Source organism: Grammomys surdaster, unplaced genomic scaffold, assembly GCF_004785775.1.
Source record: "Grammomys surdaster isolate TR1022 unplaced genomic scaffold, NIH_TR_1.0 125846, whole genome shotgun sequence".
Taxonomy (NCBI): Eukaryota; Metazoa; Chordata; class Mammalia; order Rodentia; family Muridae; genus Grammomys; species Grammomys surdaster.
The window spans coordinates 246,730-254,107 of NW_021620672.1; the positions used below are offsets into that span (position 1 = coordinate 246,730).

Below are 7,378 nucleotides of genomic sequence, written 5' to 3' on the forward strand. Positions count from 1 at the left end.
TTACTTAATTCAGTTTCTGATACAATGGAATAGCAAACAATACTCTAGAATGGCAGTCTGGGCAACAGTCCTGCATGAGATGCCTCTAAGGTCCCCCACACACTTTCTACTCAGGATTCAGCCATTTTGCATGGCTGTATCTGCCGCTTCCTTTGTCATCTTGTGAACCTATCAAAATGCCTTGCCGTGCTTTCTCTGTGAAGTCACATGCTCTTCGTTTTTCCATCATTCTCCATTCTTATATCTTTTTTGATAACACTCACTAACCTGTTCTGGAATTTTCCCCTTTCAAATCTATCATCTTAGAAAACCATATCCTTTCATGGAATAAACCTGAACAGTAACAAATATTTTGGTTGTATTTATGCTTTTATTGCTAATCCTTAGCAGAGCATCAGAAACATAATAAATATCCAATAATTTAATGCATAAATTAATAAGTAAGCTACACATTTTAAGAAACTTGGACTAAGCCCTGAGGATAATTTACCTGTGTGCTAATGTTTATCTACATGAAATGAAAAGCTGTATAATTTGTTCCTGAAAATGTAGGACTAAACAGTGGATAATTTGTGTGTTCATTCTTTAAAAAAAGTCTCCTCTACAAATATATACATGAACATTTATTCCATTTGAAACTGAGAAAATACGTTTTAAGTAATATTCCGCTTTCAAATATCGTCAATTAAAACAAAGCATAAATCAGGTGCCTAACAATTTTCAAGAAAGGTTAATTTTCCTCAACCTCCAGAGTTTACCTATTGTCTAGATGGCCTACATATTTTTTGATATTACAACGATAAGCTTCTTGGATCTAATAACACCTTTCACGGAATGTCCCTTGTGTTCTAACTCCTGTGGCTGTAGCAATGCATCCCTGAAGACTCCACTGCCATATTTAATTTCAATATTTCATTTCCATAACTCATTCAGTCTGCCTCAAATACAAAATGTCTCAAAACCAAAATGAGAAAAAAGGTTGGATGTACTTCATAGAAGTGTTGGAGATAATAATAAGTTATGCAAATAAAACATTTAAAAGTGTCTGCTGGACAATACCAACTTAGATAAGGACAAGCGAGTCATAGGCAGAGTCATAGTGACTTGTCCTCTGAACCTTCACCCAGCCGATACCTGGTTCTGATGATATCTGTATTCCCCCTGAACACCCACACTCCAGTGTCATTCCCTTCCCCACATCCTGCCTTTCTGTGTTTATAACCCCTGTGTGAATGAATTACGATTTGAGAAAAAATAAATTATAAAAAAATAAAAGTAAATAAATAAATAAAAATAAAAGTGTCTGCTGTATAATTAACACAAGTAGTATCACATTAGTTTGGGAGTTTAAAGATATTTTCACCTAAATAATGGATTCTTTAAAAATCACTCTTGTCCGGCCCCTAGAGGCATTGCAGGTATGACTGCTGTGTCATATGTGTGTCAGTAAGTGCCAGAGAGGCTATGTCTATGCTCAGTGTTCTGACCTATGAACATCTGAATAATTAGTGGCCCTCATTTTCCTCAAAAAGAAAGCCTGAAAGGATCACCAGTCCAGTGCCTGGCAGGCTCAGATGGGCTCCCAGGACCAAGCTGGAGACTAAGAAAAACCCAACCTGGAATCATAGGCTCCAAGCAGGAGGAGAGAGTCTTAAACAGATTACACTTCCAAGAAGCCATTAGGGCAGGTGGCAAGGAGTGATGCTGAGACACCCACCAGACCAGAGACTGCCAGACCAGAGACCACCAGACAAGGGCCATCGTCCCCAGATAGGGAACTAGCCTGAGGTAACCACTAGTCCAGAATTGCACAGGCCTGGGGAAGGGGGCCAGATCATTCCTGAGATGCCTGGTGTCATAATGCACAGGAAGAAAATAGCACTCCTGAGACCACCCCTGAGACGATGCTGGACACTCAGAGACCTCACATGCCACTAAGAGGAGCAAGTAAGTGTTGGAGAAATGGAAGAGAGACAGAAAGATGTGAGACTAATGAAAAGAGAACTGGAGACTTGAGGGTAGTCAAGGAACAGCCTAACATGAGTACCTGGTGGTACCACTTGGGACCATGGTGGGGTTCTGGCCTGTACTGCCACCAAGGGCTACAAGGGGCCATTTCTGAGTCTGTGGCCATGCAGTAACCAGTGTCTGTTACCACAAAAGGCTAGGTAAGATATCTCTCTGGCCTGGACTGACACCCAGGGACATATTGATGTCTGAGAACTGTGCAGAACTTGCTCCAACCCTCATTTGAACATCACATGAGAGCTGACCCTAGAGGCAGGAGAGCAGGAGAGCTGACCCCACCCTAGCCATCAGCAGTACTCAGGAGATTATGAGTGATGGAGAGATGCCCTTCCACTCCTTGCAACCTGTGGCAGGCAGGAGAGCTCCCCTTGCTGCTCACCTGCTGCAGCACTCGGGGAGTAGGCCCTATACCTCACCTGGGCAGAACAATAGAGCTGATGTGGAGATTGTGTTTGATCCAGCCTAGAGAGCATGCATGCAGAAGAGCTGGCTCTGCCTCTTTCTACTGGGCAAGGGAGCAGATGAGGGAGAGACACTTCCCTCTCCTCCTTTGTCCCTCACTATCTATGGCAGATAGGAGAGTGGGCCCAAGGTTCATGAGAGTTGGTGAACTGATCATGTCCCTCACAAGCTGCAGCACTAGGAAGAGCTGGCCCTGTACTTCACCTGGGCAGCAGGGTAAAGCTGGCCCTGGATGCTAGTGAGTGGGCGCTGAGAGCGTGAGTGTGGAAGAGCTAGCTGACCTAACCAGCTCAGATACTTCTCAGGCCCAGATTCAGGGCTTTGAAGTGGCCTACCCCAAGATCTACCCCATAGATGAACTGCTAGCTTTCATGAAGGGGCCTGTCCTACAGATCCAAAGCTACAGGATCTCCATGACACAGGGCAACAACAGGATATTTGAGAGGAATCCTAGTGAGGTTCCAGTACTAATAGAGTAACAGATGCCAGAGGCCTAATACCAGACCAACGAGTCATTGCAATGAACATTTGCAAGCAAAGGAATATAGACAAAAGAGTATATTGTGGGACACACTGTGACACACTACAGTTTCCACAATGAGATGGGTTTTTTCTTTGTTGGGAGGAGATTGCAAGGGTGGAGGGCAGGCATGATAGGAGGGGAAGATGAATGGGATTGGGGTATATGATGTGAAAGTCTTAGAAAACCAATAAAAAAGTTTTAAAACATAATTTAAAAACAAATCATTCTCATAAGCATGGTGTCACATACTTGTAATTCTACTACTGGAGTGGCTGAGGCAGGTAGATTATAATTCTAGGTCAGTCTCAACTGTATCAAGTTACTCTACCTCAGAAGATGGAAACAGGCAGAAGCAGAAACAAGGGACAGAGACAATAGGGAGACAGAGAAGAAACCACTGTGGTGATCCATCTTTACTTCATGGTGAATGGACTGGGAATATAAACACTAATATGTAGTGATGCCTATGACATCAGCATGAAACATCTTTGTCTGTATCTGTTAGGACATTTCCACGGAGGATTAAGTAGAGAGAAAAAGAACAGGCTGAAAGCGATGCCAGCCTGGAACGAAGGGAGAGTGGAAAAAAGTCAGGCGAGTGGCGACATTTCCTGATGTGGAGATGTGAGCAAGCAGTCTCCCACCGTTGTACTTTCCCAGCTGTGATGGGCTGTGTCCTCTAGACCACAGCCAAGATCAATCTGTTCTTATCTTCTAAGGACTGAACAGTACAGTGGAGATAGGAGCCATAGAGATGAGTTACTCAGAAGTGTGTGTGAACATGTCCTCAGAAAACTCATTACTTTGCATGCTAATTATGAGCAAAAAAAATTTAATTAAACCTATTTCGGTTTAGCTATTTGGTCACAGGGATGAGAATAATGACTTTAAAAAGTACTGTTGACTGAAAGTCTAGTAATATTATTCTCACAGTTTCTCTTTGTGTCTTACATTGAAACCATGCCTGCTTTCTTAGAAGTCAAACCCCAAGCAATCAGAACTTAATGCAATGCTGTGGTCTGAGCCCTTAACTTGTTACTCCTCAATAGTCCACCCTTGCCATCTCCCTCTTCCTCATCTCATCCCTCTCTTCTATGTCCAGCTAAACTGATCGTATATCTCCATCTGCCACCTTGATGAAGACTAAGAGCCGGAGCCCCCACATTCACATGTATAACTTGCCACACCATTTCTCAATCTTAACGGGATTTTTTCCTGTTGCCAAGTATTCCCCACCTTGAAATGAAAGCTGAACTATATGTCTGTAGTCCTCTTACAACCCTGCCCTCATCCTGGAGGAAAGTGTGAATAGGGGAGAGGGAAAAGCTTAAGGGGTGATGCGAACCCCACATTCCACCTCAGCACACCAACCTGGAGTGACAAGGAGGTAAAGGTTTTGTTCTAAAAGTACCTCTGTCCCCAGGGGAAATGAAGGACACTCAGGGCCTCTGAGATAAAGGACTTTATTCTCAGTTATTTTCTCCATGCTGTCGGACTAGACCAGACATCTATTTTTAAATGTATTTTTTGGCTTCTGTAACAGACCAGGATGTTCGAGGATGATTGCACATTCATCTATACAGTGTGGGGCTGAAATTGGCAGAGAAGTGACAATTGATTTCCAGGAAAGCTGACCTTAGGAGAAAATGGCTCTTCACCTAAAATTTTCAGAGGTGTCAGGCGTCTACTTTACCCTTGGGACTTAAATCCTTTTCAAATGCATCACAACCGAACTATCTATTATTTGTGCCACTCCATGTACAACCACATAGCAGGTTATCTTGTTTTGGTTTCTTCACTCCAGCTTTCTCCAGGCTGACAAAAAAACAGGCTGAGAAATGCACCACGTGATCATAAAACAGAATGTATTGTATAAATGATATTATATCAGGCTTATATGAGACCACACAAAGTTCTAAAGCAAGCCCGCAGTGTCATCTACTTTTCTGGTCACTGTGGCAAAACATTTGAGAGAAGTCACTTGAGGAAGGAGAGATTTATTTTGACTCCGAATTCAAAGAAAATAAGCCAGTGTTGTTGGGAAAGCATGGCAGCTAATGCATCTAAATACCCTTGAGGCAGCAGCTTTCTTACACCTTAGCACATCCTGAAGTCCCAAGAGCTAGAGAGGAGGCAGAGCTGACCACACCCCACAAAATCTCCTTCATGTGCTTACATCTGTCAGATTGCTACCATGTCTGAAAGTTCCCACAACCACCCAAAGCAATACAGCTAACCTAGGATCAGGTGTTCAAGCACAGGAGCTCAGGAGCTCATGAGGGTCATTTCACATTCAAAGTTTATCCCCATTCATCCAAAAAAGTGCTATTTCATATAGTGTTGACTATGTAAGAAAATGTTTCCCATGGGTATACCTATTACATTACACATAACATCACAGTTTCTCCTTAAAGAAATGATATACCTTGCCTTGCTGTTGGCAAGCAATGTCTTGCATGTGTTCCTGCACGAACAGATATATTTCAGCTTACCAGAGAAAGAAGGAAGAAAAGACATTATCATAGCATACAAAATCAAGCATTACTTCTGCATAGCATTTTACTCACTTATCCAACATTAAGAGAGCTACCTAAGCCGTAAGTAATGATGAGTACCAGCTTATAATAGAGAAAAAGACAGAAGTCATCCTTCATGAAGCACCCATGTATTAGCAGAGGGTAAACAGACAGTAAACAAACCCAGACATGTATCTATTTTTATGTCATGAATTTTCATACACTATACTAAAGCTTTGAGGGGGGAAAAGGTGGGGGGGTGATCTGGGTAAGGTGGAAAAGAACTGGAGAGGTCAGCTGAGTTAGAATAATCTTTGAAGTTCATACTAAAATACCACTTAGCTGGTCCATGAATGTTAAGGAGCCAAATGTAAGAGCGCCAAGTACAGAGCATTCTAGATGGAAGAAAAGCCAAGTGTGAAGCTCGGGGTAAAGAATTGTCTTGGCTAGGGTGTCTGGAGCAGAGCTAGATGGAGAATAGAGAGTATGGGAAGAGGATGTTGAATATGAGATGGATTAGCGAAACTACATAGCCCCAGGGAAGGACATGGCCATTACTTTCCCTAGGATGAGGGACAGGAAAGCTGAGCATGCAAAGAGGGTGAACAGCCAGAAGGTGGAGGAGCCTATAATTCCAAGGGAAGATGAGGTCATAGACTATGGTTCCCATTTTTGAGTCCATCTCTGTGAATAGGACATTACTGCTTGCTCAGAGAAAAGTCACTTTTCAAATCTAAAGCCCTCTAACCTATAAAGATGATAGTCTCTTGGTGGCAAGACAAGATATTCAAATATTGCTGCCAAATAGCACCTTTACTAAGGTTTTGATGAGTTAAAAACACACAAGTAGAGAGTAAGGCAGATAAAATATGCAAAGGGAAATACTTCATTTGAGTGGTAAGAGAAGAAAACGCTTAGTTTTCTTCTTTAATATATTTTTAAATAATATTTCCATTAAAAAAGAAAATTCATTTTAGGCCTTTAAGGTATAAAAGCATACTTTTGCAAGCAGGCAGAAAATCTTTCCACCCCCCAAAAAGCTAGAAATTAACTTTGCAATTCTTCAAAGCACTGTATTCAATCTGGAAAATACAAAGCACAGTGAGATATAATGCTGGCAATTCAAATTAATAGGTATCATTTTACAGAAGGCTATGGCTTGCCAAGGGGAGCAGGATTAAATGATGACCCAGCTGTTCAAGAGTTAATTGAGTTTCTTAAAATATTCAAGAAGTGTTAGATACTATTAAAAAGACTCTCTATATGGATGAGTCACAAGCAAATAACACCCAGAGTCTCTCCACTGTGAACTTGAGCTCAGCATGTTTTCCAGCTGATTTACAGTCCCTAGGAAATAAGTAATTCTTCAAATAATTAACAGTTACATCTTTAATGTCTTCATGCAGTCTGGACTAATGACTAGACAAGGGGAATGGACAAAGTGTCCTGTGGCCTAAGGATATGAACAGTCTTCAAGTGATTTTCTATCCTTCTGTCAAGAGTGCTCTCAGTTGTAACTGACTTGTAGGTCTGGTATACCTGTTTCTTAATGAATAGATTAATTTTTAAGTGTTTTTATTCAATAGTAGCTTGTTTCAGCTTTACATCTTTGTGCATACCACATCAAAAACACAGGCAATAAAAGAAAAAAGAGATAAATTGTACTTCATCGAAATGAACTCATTCATGTATCAAAAGGCACCATCAAGGGTATGAGAAGACAATCTGTAGTCTAGAAGAAATTCAAATCATGGGCATAAGATAAACTTGCACCTAGATTACAGAAAGCACTTTTTCCAATTTAATAATGCAAAGACACACAGCCCTAATTTAAAAGTGGGTAGAGTGT

At 41.4% G+C, this 7,378-nt stretch overlaps 1 pseudogene; it reads left to right on the forward strand.

Moving 5' to 3' along the window:
• The first annotated feature begins 1,396 nt into the window (after positions 1-1,396).
• Positions 1,397-1,520, forward strand: LOC114640644 (annotated as a pseudogene).
• Positions 1,521-7,378: the final 5,858 nt, after the last annotated feature.